Source organism: Camellia sinensis, chromosome 3 (assembly GCF_055761805.1).
Source record: "Camellia sinensis isolate YWXY chromosome 3, ASM5576180v1, whole genome shotgun sequence".
Lineage (NCBI taxonomy): Eukaryota > Viridiplantae > Streptophyta > Magnoliopsida > Ericales > Theaceae > Camellia > Camellia sinensis.
Genome location: NC_138963.1, coordinates 27,890,770 through 27,910,193, shown reverse-complemented (window position 1 = coordinate 27,910,193; position 19,424 = coordinate 27,890,770). Strand labels below are relative to the sequence as shown.

The 19,424-nt window shown below is 31.5% G+C and overlaps 2 long non-coding RNA genes across 2 annotated transcripts; one reads left to right on the top strand and one right to left on the bottom strand.

Annotated features, from left to right (window-relative positions):
- Window positions 1–2,473: 2,473 nt before the first annotated feature.
- Window positions 2,474–5,801, top strand: LOC145822417 (uncharacterized). Its single transcript, XR_014363656.1, has 3 exons — window positions 2,474–2,616; window positions 2,734–2,813; window positions 5,335–5,801. It is a non-coding gene; the product is annotated as an uncharacterized LOC145822417 (long non-coding RNA).
- Window positions 5,802–9,136: 3,335 nt separating this feature from the next.
- LOC145822418 (uncharacterized) lies at window positions 9,137–12,312 on the bottom strand. Its single transcript, XR_014363657.1, has 2 exons — window positions 12,107–12,312; window positions 9,137–9,938 (listed from the first exon to the last, which is right to left on the bottom strand). It is a non-coding gene; the product is annotated as an uncharacterized LOC145822418 (long non-coding RNA).
- Between the last annotated feature and the right edge of the window lie 7,112 nt (window positions 12,313–19,424).

The following is a 19,424-nucleotide window of genomic DNA, read 5'->3' as shown; positions in this document are numbered from 1 at the left end:
TATTTATTTTTATTTTTATTTTTTTAAGAAAATTGTTGTCCATTATTTTATTATGATAAGATAAAAGCCATTCCACTCATTTCTTCTAGCATGTCCAAAACTTCTCTACTTTGAAAGGTTCATGAAACACTTGAATGATTTTAATTTGAGAAAAAAAAAATACTTGAATATAGAATGATTAACATGTTCTATTCTGATTATGATATTCATATTTTAACCAATATAGTCCTTGAAGTGAATGAATTGTTGTTGATGCTACACACATTTATGAATAGCAATGACGAATCATTATATATATTTTTTATTATTATTTTTTGTGAGAAAATTGTTGTCCATTATTTTAATGCTTGTATACTTGTAATGTTTTCTTGGCCTAATAATGTGATTAGAGAAAATACAACATTGAATTTTGCCCCTTTTTTTTGTTGAATCCAAATACACAACTAAAGAAGAACTTTGAAACATCCCACCCTTTTTACTAGTTTAGCAACCATCATACAAACCCAAATTCATATCTTCAGAATGTGTTAGGCATATGTAACCCATAGAATCACTGTTGTTTATGGTCTTAGGAGTCTTGACAAGTACCCATTTTCGCACCATACTTCACAAAACATGTAGAAAAATGAATAGCAAAACATGTAATTTTCGCTTTAAAGTTGTAAAAGAACTTACAGTTTGTCTTAGTGTTCTTATCTAGCGAATATTTATTTTCATATTAGTTGTAAAACAAGTTGCTTCCTTTTTTTTATTTTTTTTTGTTCTATGTTTTGTGTTTCTTAGGATACGCATCTTATGGATCATCATTGCCTTTTTCTTGCACGAATTTGATTTGAAACTAAATATGGTATAAAATAGCAAGTCTAGAAGTTATCAAAGCAGGTTTAGGTAGTGCCTTTTTATGTTACTATATATAACTCTATACAAGGGGTTAAAGAATTTTGGAGTTTGCTTCTCACAATGTATCTAATGATGGACAATTTCCATGTCCATGTATGAGATGTGTGAATTCATACATGACCCTAGAAGCTGTACATGATCACATGGTATCCTATGGAATTAGTCCGAGTTATAATTGTTGGTATCATCACGGGGAAACTATCCAAATGATGTATTTATCATATATTATCATTTTCTAAATTTATGCAAACTCATGTGAATTTTATTGTATAAATAAGGCGACAAATGGATCTAGTGGCATTTCGGACCAAGCTTCTCCACAAACACATTAGAGATCCTCTTTTAGGAGTCATGAAATGCAACCTTTTAATCGGGGTATTAACTAGAAATTTACAGCTCAAATTGGTGAATCTTTTGACTACACTGCGATGTGTACTGTTTTCAAAATAATAAAGACGAAATAACTAACAAATATAGGACAATTGAAGATGTTATGTTAAGACATTTTATGGGAAGAACTTGGTGTAAGATGTTATGGGAAGAAATTTTAACACTAGTCTCAAATTTCAGTAGCGTAATAATTGAGCCATATCTACTATGTAATCACCACTTAAGGCAAAACAAAAGCAATACTAATGTACTAAAAAATGAAGAGAAGGTTGGAGGAGATGAACAAGTTCACATCTTCATTTCATTATTATGTTTGGTATGCAATTAGGTGCTAAGCTTTCCTCTGTTCTTTCTTTACACTACCATTGAGAATATGCTCATTTTTCTTTCAATTCCTAGATGATGAAGAACAAGAAACCAGCTAAGCTCCCAATGAGGCTACTAGGCATTGTTTTTTTCTTTTTCTTTTTTCTCTATGCAAAAACCTATGTTAGTTAAACCTATGTTATGTAACAACTGTATTAATTTGTTTTCTATCCAAACTCGGATCGGATAGATGTTAGTTGTTGCTGTAAAGTGAGAAAATTAGAAAGATTAATAACAGAGGATGAAATGATTGATAACCATAGAGATGTGGACAGCAAAGTAGGTTTATTTTCTGTAAGGTTGTCATAGGTGTTTTCTATTAATTAGATGGTTTTATATATATTCTATCAACATAATTGTTGAATTAATCATTGAGAAATGAGTTATAATTGATAATGTAAATAGAGTCTTAATGCTCAATATTTGGTACATCATACATATGTTTTTAAAAAATAAAATGAGATTAAGAAAAAATGTTCAGTGAGTGGAGGGAGGAGGTACGCAGGGGATAGGGAATGAAAAATTGTTTTGAAAATAATATTTTTTCTTCAGATTTTGAAATTGAAAATTGTTGTCTTTTTTTTGGAAACTAAAACAGTTCTCAGATGTGTTTTTTCATTTATAGTTTTAAAAATTCTTAAAAAAAAAAACTGGGCCCTAGAAGATTTGAGTCCTAATATTGTTCCAGACATATTTTAGATCTTGTGATGGATGTAAACCTCCTTCCGAACAAATTGTCCTACAATTGGCATTTGATTAAGTGCAACTTTGGATCTTGTGACCATTCTGGTTGAATAAGTTGGTATGATTCCTTTTATTTATTTTTTTGTTAGTGCACATCATCCAATAGTGATTTCCCTATAAGCCATGCTAGTCAACTTTCAAATCCGTTCCTTAGTTTGCCGCTTGAATCTGGAAAATGTGAATCATGTGGTGCTGCGGAACCCGGGACATGCGAAGGTATTTTTCATGTTTTAATCCTTTTTATTTTCTGATTACACTGAGAAGTTTGAATGGTCATGACCGCTGGACACATTGAAGTATTGCTAAAGTTTTGTTCATTTTTTTACCTTTCAGGTCACTTTGGGTATATAGAATTACCAATTCCAGTAAATCATCCTTCCCATGTGAGCGAACTAAAGCGGTTGTTGAGCCTGGTTTGCTTTAAACTCATTGCAAATTCTTGTGTGCCTTTCTCACCTCATTATATCACCATGTATTTTTCAATCATGCATATACCACTTTAGCTATGTATGGACACATCTTGATATGAGAAATAAGGGCTTACCTTGAGAGACAGTGTAGATGTAAATGACAAGCAAGCAACTGATTTATTTCCATAGAACAAGGGAAAAAAAGAAAAAAAACAAAAACAAAAAGAAAAAGAGAAACTATCAAAGTTGTTCTCTGAAACTATTCTGCACACTATCACTATTAGGCTTAAGTCAACAAAAGCTCCTTCAAAAACTATATTTTAGTTCTTGGCCTTTAAAAGAAACAAAAAATGAAAGAATTCCAATTCTATTTGACTGCATAACTTCTTCAGTCCCTAAAATCTATAGATTAACAGGCCCATAGTCATGCCCAAACCAGACAAGGTTAATATTCAGACAGGCTAAGACTTTTAGCCAGATGTCAAAGAAATTGCTCCAATGTCTGACATAATGCTTCCACTCCATGATGACTTCCTTTCTTTCTAGTCAATCTTCGTAAGATTATAGGGATGCCAAGATCCAATAAATAAAAATCCCATGTAAATGCCAGATAGGTTTGTTCCCAAGCTCAACGTAATATCTGCTGTTTCACTTGTCATTGGCATCTATCTAGTTGAAGTTCTTACCTTTAATTAAGCCCTAGCTCCCACACACAAGCATACAGAAGAAGCAAAAAAGAAGACAGGAAAATAAATACCAGCCATTCCATCTCTGCCATATATTGGAGGGTTCTAAATCCAGACCATGGTAATGATTCTTGAAAGGTTGGATCCCAGGACTATTAAGTGCTTATCAGTTCACACTGTTGTCCCAAAGAAGAAAATTATAGAAGGATAATCGTAATACAGAAAGGTGGATTTATCAGAGAAATTAAATAATTAAGTTTCCTCCACAAACCATTTGTACAGCTTAGGTAGACAAGATGGAGAAAGAATATCATAAGTAGGTGACAACATTGAATTCCAATTAACATCATTGCTACAACCAAGCTGGATACTGCAGAAGAATGGAAAAGCAGTTCCATGTAGCTTTGGGTCAGAAGGTTCTTTCAGCAGCTTTGACAATGACTCTAACAATAATCACATCATGACGTGAAGTTGTCCCTAGATCCACCTTTAGAAAACAAGTAATTGTTTGTCTAGAAGCCAAATAGTTGGTATACATAATTTATTTTTTTTATTTTTTGATAAATAATAGTGGGTATTTATTGTTCCTATTTGGCTCTTGGAAGCTGGAGCATGCCATAAAATGGCCTTTATCTAAATGAGATCCCAACTAGACTGAATAACAATTATTCTCCACTCACATCTCATCTAGAGATGGTACAAATCACACTGTAAATTCCACTATAGTAGCTGAATACAAGAATCAGTGATACATAGCATTATGTACTGTTTTAGTCAAAGTTTCAAAAGTCAACTCAAAGATAGCGAATTAAAAATAAAAAGCCACAAGGAGAGCAGATAAGGTTCAAATCTAGCAGATGTCACAAACAAGGTTGAATAATTTTGTATAAAGGCATCACTCTTTGTATGAAGGTCAAATTCGAAATTTGAAATTACAGCCATACTTGCGTTGGTGGGAGAAACACTGTTGGAAAAAGGAATGAGAGAAAAATCCTAATAGAAATGGGTGGGTCAAAAGTGGCCCATGAAGGGTCCGCAAATCGACTCACATAGGATATACCATAGGAGTTATAAACCCATAGGTGAACTAGCAGAGGCAAGAAAGGTGTCTACTGAACTAGCATAAAATAGTCTAAAGCAATGAGAAATAAGTCTCCATGCATGCCTTTTAACCTATGGAGTTATAAACCCATAGGTGAACTAGCAGAGACTCGTGTTTGTTGATTTTGAGAAAAAAGGGCGTCAAGCCTGCAACCAATTTAGAGTATGCTAGCACAAAACATATCTCCTTTGGCTCTTGTGCTATTTATTTTTTTTCTTTATGGTTTCCACTTTCCTCTATGTAGGTAATATAAAATATGAGAAATCTAGAATGAAATACAAAAATATTTGAGAGCAGCAAAATAAAGTTGATTGGTTTGTGCATACCTATCTATCCACTTTATTTAACAGAACTTTTACTTTTCTTTTTTAAACAAATTTTCATAAGGTAGCAGAATTGAACCCATGTTGGCCACTCCATGCATACTATCCCTTGGATTTAGTGTGGCAAAATAGCGGCCAACCTTTCATTAATTGTTAACAGGCTCATAGATATAACATAACAACTTGGGGCACGTGTTTATGCGTGGTGTATATTAAATTCATACTGTGCAATCATTTTACTAATAAATAAATGAGCAAAACTGGCAAATGCATGTAATAAACTCAGCAGTTTGTCAATTGTTCAAGCATGACTCTACCATACCAAATAGATATAACTTCTAGGAATGTTTTGATTCCACAAAGCTACTGGTCACTAGTTCAGGTATGATGTTTTTTGATTTTTCTCATCGCAGTCATTGCTCTGTGATCCAAACCCAAACCCAAGCCCAAATGCAGGTTTCCCCTTTTTCTCATTTCAGTCAATGCTCCGTGATCCAAATGCAAACTCATCTGCAAATTCAGAAGCAGCATTGTTGTTTAGTGAGAACAAGCGTGAATACAACCGGAGGGTGCGTGAAATTGTTGAGCAGAGCTGGACAGAAGACTAAATCTCTTTTGCTTTGGGTGCTATAGGACGTAATTAAGCTGCTTCAAATCACTAATCTTCCTCGTTGTAGGTGGCTGGTCTGATTTTCTCTGGTGTTTGTGTATCATTGTTGTATTAATTACAAATGTAATAGAAAGTATTATGTTTACAGGTTGTAATTTAAATTATTGATGTTGGTTATTCATGTATTATGTATGGATTTAAATCATGGTTATTCATGTATTATGTTGAATGCTTTAATGGTTGATAATATATTTTAGTGTTGATGGATTATATTGTTTATACATATTGTTTATACAGGGTACATGCAATATAAATGAATACAGGTTATTTACAATTTTTTTTAAAAAAAAAAAAAAAAAAACAGAAAATTATTTGGCCACCAAATGTTTTGGTAGCCAAATAGGTAATCAAAAGTTTTGGCTACTAATAATTTAGTAGCAAAAACATAACCCAAAATGTTTTTGCCACCAAATAATTAGTAGCTAAAAAATTTGAGAATGAGAGAAATAAACTATTGGCTACTAAATTTTTTAGTCACCGAAAAAAGGGTATCATTTGGCGACTAAAACTTTTGGTGGCAAAAAGTAAAGAAATGAATCTTAATAGGTTTTTGGCTACGAACAGTTTTAGTCGGCAAAAGTCACCACGCCTAAGGTAGAACTTTTAGTGACTAAATGGTTAGTAGCCAAAAGTTTAATAAAATGAAAAATAATATTTTTGGCGACTAAATTCTTTAGTCCCTAAATGTAGTAATGTTGTCACTAAAACTTATTCCCGACAAAAATTTTAGTCGCTGAAAATTTAATTTATTTTATTTCAACACTTTTGGCGACTAAATATTTAGTCGCCAAAACATACCCTTTCCCGACTACTCAGAATTTGGTAGCCGAATGTTCACTTTTGGCGACTAATATTTTAGTCGCCAAAAGATAACCTTTGCCGACTAACCAGAGTTTAGTAGCCAAAACGTTTACTTTCAGCGACCAAAAATAGTTTAGTCGCCAATACTATCGCCGACAGCGTATAGGCGACTAGTTTGGCGACAAAATATTTTAGTCGCTAATTGTTTCGGCGACCAAAAATGAGGCTTTTGGCGACCAATATTTTGGTCGCCAAAAGTGGCATTTCCTGTAGTGATTGTTAGGGACACACTATTTTATTATTTTTTCCATCAATTCCTCACATGTGTAGGACTTATTGTGCATGGTTCTTACACAAATGTAAGGGGTTGATAGAAAATTTGATATTTTGTTTGTCCTTAGCTTTTTTGCAAAAATAAATTGAATGGATATAATGTATTTATGACAATGCCACTAACTTTTGTGAATGATTGAGGTCAATTTGGGTTTAGTGCTGTAATATTAAGCCAAAAACTAGAAACCTAAATTTATGGTGTCAAAATTTATCTAAGGTGGGGTTTGGCAACTTTTTATTTTAATTTAAAAATTAAAAATTCAATAAATTATATTAAAAAATCAAAAATTTCTTTTTATTTTTACTTTTTGCACATTTTTTTGTAAAAAATTAAAAAATATCTTAAATATATTAATTTTTTTATCTCATATTTTAGTAAAAAATTAAAAATTTACTAAAATAGCATATTTTCAAACGAGACCTAAATCACTTTGTGCAGTGGAGATCAAATAGATGAAGTATGTAGTCCATGAGTGAAATAAAACCATCAACTTTTATTTTCAGATGAATTTTGAACAAAAAATTCTCAAATTGTAATCTTTCTGTAATATTAATGCATGTGAGTATCAAAAGGCTTTGTTTAGGAAGATGATTATTTTAATTGGTTATTTAATTTTTTTAGTTATTTTAGCCTAACAAAAATAGCAGTTGTGTTTATAAAATTAGTTGACTTCTTTTGTAGTTGGTTTGATAATTATAAGAGAAAAAGTAAAATAATTATAAATGAAATATGACATTTTATTTTATCAATTATTTTAATATATTTTAATTTTTAATGAATTATTTCTGTACAACCCTCTTTCCAAACGGTCACTAAAAACTTTAGAGAAAAGTTTATTCACGGTTGAACCGTGATTGTACAAATTACGGACTACCACTTCAATACTGACACCACATCAATTTTGAGCACAATTCACTGTATACTTGTTTTCAGTAGGAACATGGCTTTAGGCCTATTTTGAAAAATTGGTTAAAAATTAATTTTTTTAATTTTTTTTTAAAAAAAAATATGCACAAAAATATAAAGGTGATAAAAGTCAATAATTTAATTCTTTAATCCAATTGTCAAAATAGGCCCAGTAGAGTTCATTGCCTACCTATTTTTTTTGTAGAGTACCTTATGTATGTGTGTGTGTACATATATATTTTATGTATTCTTGTGATAAATATTACATAATTTTTTAATAAAATTAGTCATTTTGTATCAATGTTATGCATTTTTTTTTGGTAATGTTACATATTTTTGTAATTTTGATGAAAAATATGTAACAATATCATAAAAATATGTAATTTTAATTTTGAATCACAAATTGTCTTGATGTTATCAAAAAAATTAAGTAATATTTATTGCAAAAATATATAAGACCATAGCCACTCATTCACCAATTTTTTTTGGGATCAAATTTGGGAGAAAAACTTAATTTGACATGAACCATTTTAATCCCTTCAGCAAATTTTCATTAAAATCGTTTTAAATTTTTTCCTCTAATCCTAAATTTATATTTTCATCAAATTTGATGGAAAAAGAATTCATATCCAATATTTCATCTTTTTAAATTTTTATCAAATTCAAATTTGATGAAAAAAAACTCCCATAATTTGATCAACATTTGATAAAAAAAAATTAAAAATATTTTTTGAATATTTTTTCATCAAATTTAAGAAAGGGGAGGATCGGAGATGTTGAAGAGATTCCTTTTTAAGTAGTTTAATGCATTATGCTCAATTTTTGTTAATTTTTTTTTAACCATGGTTACATTGATTGTAGTTTAGGGTTTTTTTTTTTTTTTTTTTAATTTTTTATTATTTTTTATTGTAGTATGTTTTTTTAGAGTATCAGTTCCGCGTCAAAATTAATGAGGTGTCAATAAAATAGTGGTTGTCCGTAATTTGCACAATCACAGTTCAACCGTGAATAAGCTTTTCTCAAAACATGAATGAAGCCAACAAGAGATGAGGTTAAAATATTTGAATGACGACATTTTTAGACCTTAAACTCACAACCATTAGATCCTAAAAGTTGTAGAAGAAACATGTTAGAAAATAATGATCTTTGTTATGCTTTAAAATAGAAAAAATAAAATAATATAATGGTGATATCAGATTATTAATATCACCATCCAATTAGCCCATCTTTTACCTCTCATGTATATATAGCAAGGCAATTGTCGAATTAATCCTCTACAACATATGAATTTATTATGTAGCGATGATACCCCGTCATGGGTATCTGAATTTTCACTCCTAAAATAGAGGTCATTGATATTTACCTTGGAACAGCCATTAATATATTTTTTTCAATCTTTGACAAAGAATTAACTTTCCTCCTCACATTTCAGTTAAAAATATACGGAAAGTTCAACTAAACTAGACCTAGTTGATTGAAATGTTATAAGTTGATTGTACCAATCTTTCAAAAATATACTTTTTTTTTTTTTTTTGGATTGGCAAAATATAAGTTTTATTGAATCAGAACAAACATTTTATATCAATAAAACAAACAAAGAAAAAGCCATAAGCATCATATTAAGTCCTACTCATCCTACCTAGGTTGGTACGAGGAGAGCCACCCAATCATGTGCTGCAATTTCCTGAAACTAATTGAGGACTCAACCAACAACACCCACAAATAGAAGAAGAGGCCCATACCTGAGACAACTGGATACAGCATAGACTCACACGAAGGGTTGGTTTGGAGTGTCCCAAAAAAATACATTTTTTATCTTTTTACGAAAAAATGTACAGAAAAATAGAGAGGTGATTTGACGGAAAAAAGATAAAAATATGGATTATATAGTAGATGCCAAACCAAGCCTAAAGCAAAACACAACAAACTAAAGCAAAGACACACTCCTCAAAAACCCCTGATGGACTCCAAATTATAGAGCAAATCATTCACTGAGAAATCCACCCCCTTTATATGGTACTTAACCAGTAAAGCAATATGAAGCTCAATGGAGTCACAAACTTCACACCAGTTGGCCACTGATCCAGCAAACTTTATTTCATTCCTAGCCTTCAACACAAACCACATAACCGCTGATGGCAAAGCTTCCCACATACACTTAAGTATTTTCTTGAATTTAAACCCACTCCACCAATACAACAAATGATTAACAGATTCAGGCACAACCCATACTAAGCTCCACCATTTTACCAGCTCTGACCAGATCCTCCAAGTGAAATTACAATGGAGGAGAACATGACTCACATCTTCATCACAAGAAATACAGAAGCAACATAGAGAGCTGCCATTGAGATCAAGAACACCAATACTTTCAAAAATATACTTGATCCAAAAACAAAAAAAAAATATCTTTCAAAAATATACTGAATGAGATTTGTTTTTTAGATTATAAGTGGTTCAGTTCGACCAATTTTTTATGAAAAAACTTGACATGAAACCATTTCTCTCGGTTCGCAATTAACAAGAATTGAAATAGACATCATTATATAAGGTTTAATTGATTTGATCATTTTAACGAATTAAAATTGTGATTGATTAAAAAATAATAGTGACACCACTATATAGTTGATCATCTCATTCAGCCAATCAAGGTGAAATGCTACATGGAACCATTTGATAGACATATATATATATAACCCAACAGATTGTCTAGTGGGTGCAATTTGGGACCTGAAAATATTTTCCTTCTAAATCTCAAGTTTAACTCTCAAGATTATTTGAGATACGCATTAACTAATCTAACACACCCAATCATTTAGAAAAAAAAAACCATTTGATATGAAAAAACACATCCTACTAATTATCACAAACAAATGAAAAATGCCTCATCTGGAGTCCAATTTTAACATTCATTTTTATATAAAGACTAACAAAGAAAATATATTTATATAAAAACTAACTACAGTATATATTTTCTCCAATAATTAAAAAAAAAGTTCTAAAAAAATAAATAAATTTTTTGTGCCAAAAGAGAAACCGCCCTTGTTTAATGAAAAACTGACCAAAACAAGTCGGTTTGGTATGATTCAGCCAGTTTAATTGGGTATAACGTGAATGTTTGTATGCAAGTCTCTCTGTTATCTGATTCAATCATATTTTTAAATAGCGGTATCAGATAACATATCAGTAGGATAGTAAGTAATACTATCTTTTCACCAATTATAAATATAAATGTCCTTAGTATTCACCATGGTTTTAAAAACCGGACCGGACCGACCGGTTCAACCGGTTGAACCGGTGACCGGATGGGGTTCCGGTTCGGTCGACCCTCTTAAACCGGCCATTTGAAAAAACCGGCCTATTTTTTGAAAACCGGTGAACCCACCACGGGTTGATTGAACCGGTCCGGCCTCTTTTAAGGGTCTCCTCTTGTGAGGAATCCCATTGAGAGCTTGAAATTATTGTGAAAGCTTCTATCTATTTATAAGAAAAAAATTCTTCCAAAAAACTCAAGAAATCTATGTGGGATTCAATCAAATTCATTGGAGGGAAGCTTAAAATTTGATATCCCTCCAAAAATTTTGCTCTTCTTTCAATCAAAGTGTTTGAATTAAAATCATATGGAAGAAATATTAAATATTTAAATTCTTCTTCCAAAATGAAAATTAATAATATTTTTAAATATATTTTTATATTTTTTAATAAAAAAAGTATTAAGAGAAATATTTAAGATTATTAAAATTTTTAATTTATAATTTTATTACTTATATTTTTATTTAAATATAATTTTAATATATTTATGACGTCACGGTTCGATTCCGGTTCAACCCGACGGTTGAACCGGTGACCCGTCCACCCAATCATTTTTTCCGATTCATTCACCGGTTCGGTTTTTAAAACATTGGTATTCACCAAACACCTAACAATATAGCTTATATTCCGCTACTTTCCACCAATCATAATAGTGCGGAAGATACCATAAAAATATACTTTATTCGCATATAAAAATCACTTTTGTCAGTGATAGTCAAACATCGTTTTGGATCGGATAACATCGGATAACATCTGCCGGTATACCGGTAAATAACAGGCATCAAAGCTCTCAAATTCGGATACGTATCAGCTGATGTGTGACATATTGGGCGATATTTATAACCTCGGATGCAACTTTTTATAACCTTGGATGCAACTTTCTCTTTCTCCTATCGAATTTTTTTTATGAAACAACAAAGATTTTTAATAGTTTGCAACAAATCTAACTGTAAAGATAGAAGCGGCACTACTAGCTCAAAAAACAAAACAAAAATATATCAAAATCAAACTGAATTCAATTCTCATACAGAATAGACAGAATTACAAGCACACACATACCTGCATTAATTGAATATATTATCAACAAGTTAAAGTAATTGACTATATATATATATATATATATGTCTAGAGAGAGAGAGAGAGATAAAGCTCTCTTTCTTACCTCAACTTTCTCAAACATGGGAGATGAGAGAGAGAGAACCAACAACCAAGATGCCATTTTGTCTGCACTCACTCTTGCACCTCTCCAATACCAATCTAGGGTTTGTAAAATGTTTTAACAATTTAAGAACCCTAGCAAGTAAGTGACAAGGTGCAGGTGTAAATGCAGAAAAAATGAAAGACACCTTGAGGCTTCATACATTTGCCACAAACACTTCCAACACAAAGCTTTTTATATACAAAGGAGATAGAGAGTGAGAGAGTGAGAGGAGAGAGCGTGGGGTTCCTATTATCTTTTTCTACAATTTTTTAATTTGGAGAAGTTATTTGGTGGTCCTGAGATAAATTGTGATTGATAAAAATGATAAAATTCATAATTTTATATTGAATAATTGAAAAATATAAAAATAGCTAGTGAATTATAATTGGTTTTGGGCCAAAAGACATGGTGCCCTGAATGATGGTATAATTTTTTCCTAATTAGGGTTTTTTAGTACTGGGACCTGTAGGTGTTGAAAAGGCAGTATGTACCCACCACGTGATGCCAAGTGGGACGCACGTGGGGATTGACGTAATTGCCCTATCAGAAGCTGACATGCAATCAATCAACCAACAATTGTTTCTCCACCTGGAGTTTACGTACATACCATGTGGCATGGAGGGTTTATTTTCATAAATTAAAAAGAAAAATGCTTGGGAGCACTAATTAGTGCTCCCACTAATTAGGTAGCGGTGGATCCCGTCATTAATGATGTGATATTTTGATCTTAGAGTTGTATTTTTTTTTTAACTTTTTTAATACATTAGTACTATTAGTGGTGATATTTTTAGTGGGATGAATCATTGTTGAATTAAAAATGTTATAGGAATAATAATTTTTTTATTAGAAATTAATGCGATATGTTTTAAAAAATTAATATGACAAGTGTCATACTGTTAATTTGTAAATTTTATTTGCTTGTGTAATACTACATTTTAAATGTGATTATAACTAAGAATAAGAATGTGATAACTATGAAATTTCAGCTCGTTGGGGATACATTTTTGGACAAATTATACTAACAATCTTTATAGTTTGGATCTTGTGTCACTTTAATTCTTGACTTTTTAATTGTAACACATTTGACATTGAATTTTGAATCTTATTCCAAATAAGGACAATTGAACTTACCATTTCTTAATTTCAAAGGCATAATTGTCAATTTAATAAAATATAAACTAATTTAACAAAAATAAATGTCAAAAAAATATTTTAAAATTTTTAAAAATTATTTATACCCACCAAAAATAAAATTATGTAAAATTAATAAAAATTACATGATTAATTTTTAAAAATTAATTTTACATGATCATCATCTAAATATATAATAAAAATTAATTTGGTAAAAAAAATAAATGTCTAAAAGATTTATCAATTTTATATAATTTTATCTTTACTGGGTAGAAATAATTTTTAAAAATTCAAAAATAATTTTTTGACATTTATTTTTGTCAAATTATATTTATATTTTATCAAATTGACTATTTTACCATTGAAAAATCTAATAGTATCTTCAATTGTCCTTATTTAGAACAAGATTCAAAATTCATGGTCAAATGTGTCACAATTGAAGAGTTAGAGACCAAAATGACACAAGCCCCAAACTTAGGGACCTTTAGTGTAATTCACCCTACATTTTTTTTAATTTTTTTTTTAATTTTAATTTTAATTTTAATTTTTTTTTTTTTTATGGTTGAGTGTCTGAGGTAATTTGCACATACATTGACTAATTCTTGAATTTTGAAGTCAATGATTGGACAATCTTTTAGGCTGTGTTTAGCTCACATATTTAAGTAAGAATTTAGAAATGAAAACGCAAAATGTATGTGAAATATGAATACAATATATTTTACACAATTTTTCCTTTTTATTCAAATTTTTATCAAAATCTATGAATCAAACACAACCTTAATAACTCTTTAGAATAACTAGAATTTGAGACTTGACTTTTATCTTCAAATTCTTACCGTCCAGCCAGCCCAATGAAGTTATAAAATTTTTATGGTTGTTCGAATAAGGATTTGGCTCTTCTTTAGTCTGCCATTGTAGGGGAGATACTGTTGAGTTGTTTTGGGTCTTAATTTGGGTCTATCTCGATAATCCAAACTATTCAATGCATAGACTCCATAGGATGAGGGGTCACTGCTGTTCCTGCTGTGTTAATAAAATGGCAGCATTTTATGAGTTATTTTCTTTCTTTCTTTTTTTGGGTTTGGATAAAAAAAAACAAAAAAACAAAGACTAAAACCGCACAGCAGGGAACACTGCACAGCAGTGACCCCGCTCCCGACTCCATAAAGTATATCATTCCTCAATAAATTACAATGATCAAATATCAATAACTACTTGATTAGATTATATTCTGTCATAATTTATTTTGAAAATTATATTTGTCATTGACAAAAATGTGATATAATAAAATGACTATCAATATTCGATCAATTTAATTTTTTACAAAAATAATATACTAGATAATCTTTGCATTTTGTACAATTTAAATTATCAAAATAAAGTTGAATCAATGCCCACAATGCCCAACAACAACCTCGAAGCTAATAAAAGATTAAAGAGGAGCCCGATCCTTGACTTAAATAATGCTGTGATGAATTATCATATTGTTAAATATCCAACATAATAGCGGACTTGAACTTCAAATTTCAATTTAGGAAATCCCTAGTGACATTAACTTTCCAACCCATAAATGGGTCAATATTATGTCTGCATTGAATTCACGTGGGTACGTACGTTCAACCAACTACTACTCCATTTCTACTCATGATGTGCTATTGTTTTATTCATTTAGAACTTCCCACAGTTTTTATTCAGAAAATATTTTAGCCAAAAACCTATAAAATAGGTCATAACTTTGAACTCGATAATTTGTTTTGGACAAATATTTCTTTGATGACATGTTATGTGAATGCTACTAAGAGAATAAAAATAATCAAAAGAATTATGTGAGTTTTGATACTGTCAGATGACGTAATTATAAATTACCATATATACGGTAGTTGTCGAATCCTTATCAATAGAGACGGAACTCAAAGAAGATAATGGAAGGACATGGCCCCCCTTGTTTCTATGAATTTGTTATAGAGTTTTAAAATATATATATATATATATATATATCATTTTATGGCCTCCTAGTATAAAAAATATATATGTCATTCTTCTTTCATTTTGAATTTTCTTTCTATTTTACATCCAAAAGAAAAAAAATTTATTCATCATATTAGAAATTGCTTCTATGGTATATATATATATATAATTTATATATCACATATATCACATATGCAGACATATGTGTTTTGTGTATATAGTGAAAAAAAAATTATTTTTCTTTTGCCCCTCAGGTAATAAAATTATGTTTCGTCCTTGCTTATCAAACACTATATTAGCATTTTGTGTTATGCAAAACTCATCAAAATATGAAATCGATATAGGATTCCTAAATAACTCGAGATTGTTTGGGATAGGAATTCTGCAACATTCAAACTACTTGTTAAGTAATTCACTGGATATTTCGTATAATTGGCGCCATATGTCACTACAAGAAATTGCATTTTTCACAACGCAACAAATATGTTGCTAAAAGGGAAAATTCGTCGGCAAAACCCGTAGGCAAAAGGGAGTCGGCAAAAGTTTTTGCCAACAAAATTATCATTGCGTTGGTAAAAGTAATGCCTTTAGCGACGAACATAGTCGTCGATAAAAGCCTTCATCTATCGTCGACAATTTACCTTGTGTCGGTAAAAGTCATTCAAATATGATGATTGTGTGGCACTTTTCATGATACAAATTTGCATGGGAAAAAAATATACTTTTAACAACAAAATATGCGTCGGCAAAAGTAAACTTTTGGCGACACATTTACGTCGGTAAATGTTGTCATTTGCCTACAATTTGTCTGTCGATAAAACTTCACTTTTGGCAACGACAAATTAGTATTGGCAAAAAATACACTTTTAGCAACACAATATGAGTGGGCAAAAGTAAACTTTTAGCAACACATTTACGTCGGTATATATTGCCATTTGCCGACGATTTGTTTGTCGATAAAGGTTTACTTTTGGCAACGACAAATTGGCATTGGCAAAAAATACATTTCTAATAACACAATATGAGTGGGCAAAAATAAACTTTTGGCGACACATTTACTAACAAAAATAATTGAAAATAATTTATATATTTTTATAAGATTTACAGATTTACAAAAGGCATCCCTCAGGCGCCACTATTACAAACTAATAACATTGATATGAAATCACCTAAAGTTAATGTGCAAACAAAAAAAACACTACTGATACTGCTTTTATAAGCAATGTATAAAACCTAAAAAGGTAAAGTCACTAAAATACCCAAATACATCTAAATTGTGAACCCACATTAGAAACAACAAATAACAAAATGAAAACATGAAACTAACAAAGACAGGCAAAACGACATGAAATCACCCACTAACTTATCCAGTAGACCAACATCTAGTAGCAGTCGCCTCACAGCAACATTGTAGCAGCAACAGCCCAGCAAGCATCAGCCACAAGGATGGCAGCGGCAGCAGCAGCAGCAGACCAACAAGCAACAGCCATCAGCCACCAGCAAAAAGGAGGATCTGGTAGCAGTCTCTATTGATCAATGACAAGTTTAAAACAAAGTCCATTAGCTTTTTTATTGATCTGGTAGCAATCTGTGTGTGTGTGTGTGTGTGTGTGTGTGTATGTGTGTGTGAGTTAATAGATATGCAAGCGCAAGTACTGGCCAAAACATAAAGCTTTTACCATCATCCGGTAAAAAATAAAATAAAAACCTTCGATTTCAAACTATACTAAAACAATTAGTAGCAGTAGATCCAATGCATTCTACACTCTAGTGAAAAGAAAAATGTTATCCAAGTTACAAATCATTTACTTGCAACAATGGCAATAATTTACACAAGGCAAACTAATTTCAGATTCTCTACTAATATTCAGATAAGGTCCATTTCAATGATTTCTGATTTTGAAGGCATATGCATTATCTCTGCAATATGTACAGAGGTTTTAGATTCTCTGTAGTCAGACAACAATATGATGATATTACAATACAAAACTCCTAATCATTATCAAGTTCACATCATTCAATAATTTGGCAACAAGAAGAAAACAAATAAAATGATTGTATTCACTAAGAAACATAAACTTAAAAACTATAGGTAAGAGGCAACCATACTAGTGATCAGCAAGTAAAAAGTGGCACCCACAATGAGCCACAAGAGGACCTATCCAACTTTGAGAGGACCCGTATTCGGTGGCTTCTGAAATACTCTTACTACTGGCATTCTATCACCATCCTCACCACCGGCCCTCCATGACCAGTATTTTTTCCTCTGAGGCTTCCTGTGCTGTTTATGAGATGCATTTTCATGCTTTTTCTTCGCAGGGACCTTCCCAGAACGTAATCCATTAGCCATGTCAAATGAATTCAATACATGCTCTAAATTGGGTGTGCTTTCTTCATCTTCACTGCTTGGAGGGTTTTCAGTATCAGATGAATCTGATTCATGCATCTCAGATGAGCTTGCTGCATCTGCAACCCCCAGGCCAGCTTCATTGTTTGACATTCCTGGGGGCATTTCAAAGTGAGGCAGCTTCCCATCAATGTAATCCTTCAAGAACAACACAAAGTTATGAAGCATACTGGTGAAATAGTGTGAAAGCATGTGATTAGTTCATCTGAAATAGGAGCATGTTACCTAGGTGACCAATCCAGGTCAACAACTAGCAGATTAGGCTGCAAAGATTGTGAAGATTCAAATAAAAAACACTTCATGAAGAAATGCATCTGTCACGTAAGCCTACATAATTGAATCATCTACTGCTAATGTCTTTGAGCAAATAACAAGAGAATTTCTGAAGGAAAGAATGTTATAATTAAACAGTTATGGAATTCTCTCACATTTAAAGGCAAAAGCATCATTGCATTGGTGTTTTCATGTCCAATTTCTCAGTTGAATTCTATTAGTAACACAGAGTACATACAATTTGCTGTCTAATGGTGAATTATGTGAGGAGGTGTTTGCCACTCTGAATTGTTTTCTCTATGAGTATCATTCAATCAAAAAAGTTTCTTAAACAATTAGACTGTTTTAGGTTATTGATTAATGAGCTTGTTCAAACCAATATGGAGACTGGACAATGCCTCAGTTTGAAAAAATAAAAAATAAAAATAATTAGCCCCCTTGAATATTATTTATAATAGCATGCATAATTTAGGAAGAAATAAGAGTTTTTTTCTAATTCCCCTCCCCCCCAATTTTGGAGAAGCTTTGTCTAAAATCAGTGCGAATACAAACAAAATCAAGCAAGATCCTTTTGGAATTATTAGGTTCATGCTTTGTTGTAAAGATCTGTATATGGCTGAACCAGCAGGTAGAAAACTAATATTGTTTTGCTGAGTAATCGATCAAAAAATAGAAGAATGAGATGAGATTGAGAATTTACTACTAAAGGGAAATAGTTATTTCAAGTGGACCTTGATTGGTATTTAGCCTTGACTAATCACCCCAGAAATAAAGCAAAAATAAAAAAATTTAAAAATCATATTCAAAGTTAATGTAGCAGAAAAGTGTTGATCATTCATGGGTATAATTGGGAGGACCTCAAACAAGAATCAAACAAAGTCCCCTAAAATGGTTAATTATACTGCTTTCAAATCATTGTCAGTGATTTGCCCATTTTTTGTTAGCATTCACTACATTATTTGTTAGCATCCATTATTTGTTGTTTGTTGTTGCAGTAACACTAGAGGGTAAGGTTTAATAAACTTCATATCAGCAGGACTGCTCCATTTTACACTAGAGGGTAAGAGTCTCTCTCTCATTTTACTTGTTTCTTCCAACCAGGACTGCTCCATATCAGCAGGATGCAGTGGTGGTGGATCCATAGGCCACAATCTGTGGGTTGGTGCAGACCCATATTCTTCATCTTACCCAATGGTGACCAAATACCAACCAGTGGCCCGATTTAAGAATTCTCTTAATTAAAGGTATAGATTACAAAGATGAGTGCACTGTGGCATTAGTTTGCTCGTGGAAGATAAGGAGTTCCATTATGCATAAAGACTACTATATTATTCTAATTTGTTAACCACAAGTCTAACAGATATCTTAATACAGTTTTCAACGTTCATATAATATTCAAATTCATTATAGGTTATGAACATATAATACAAATGACAAAATATAGCATGCATACACAGTCTAGTCTAAAAATAAGAATATACTAGTTGTTACCTTCCCTTC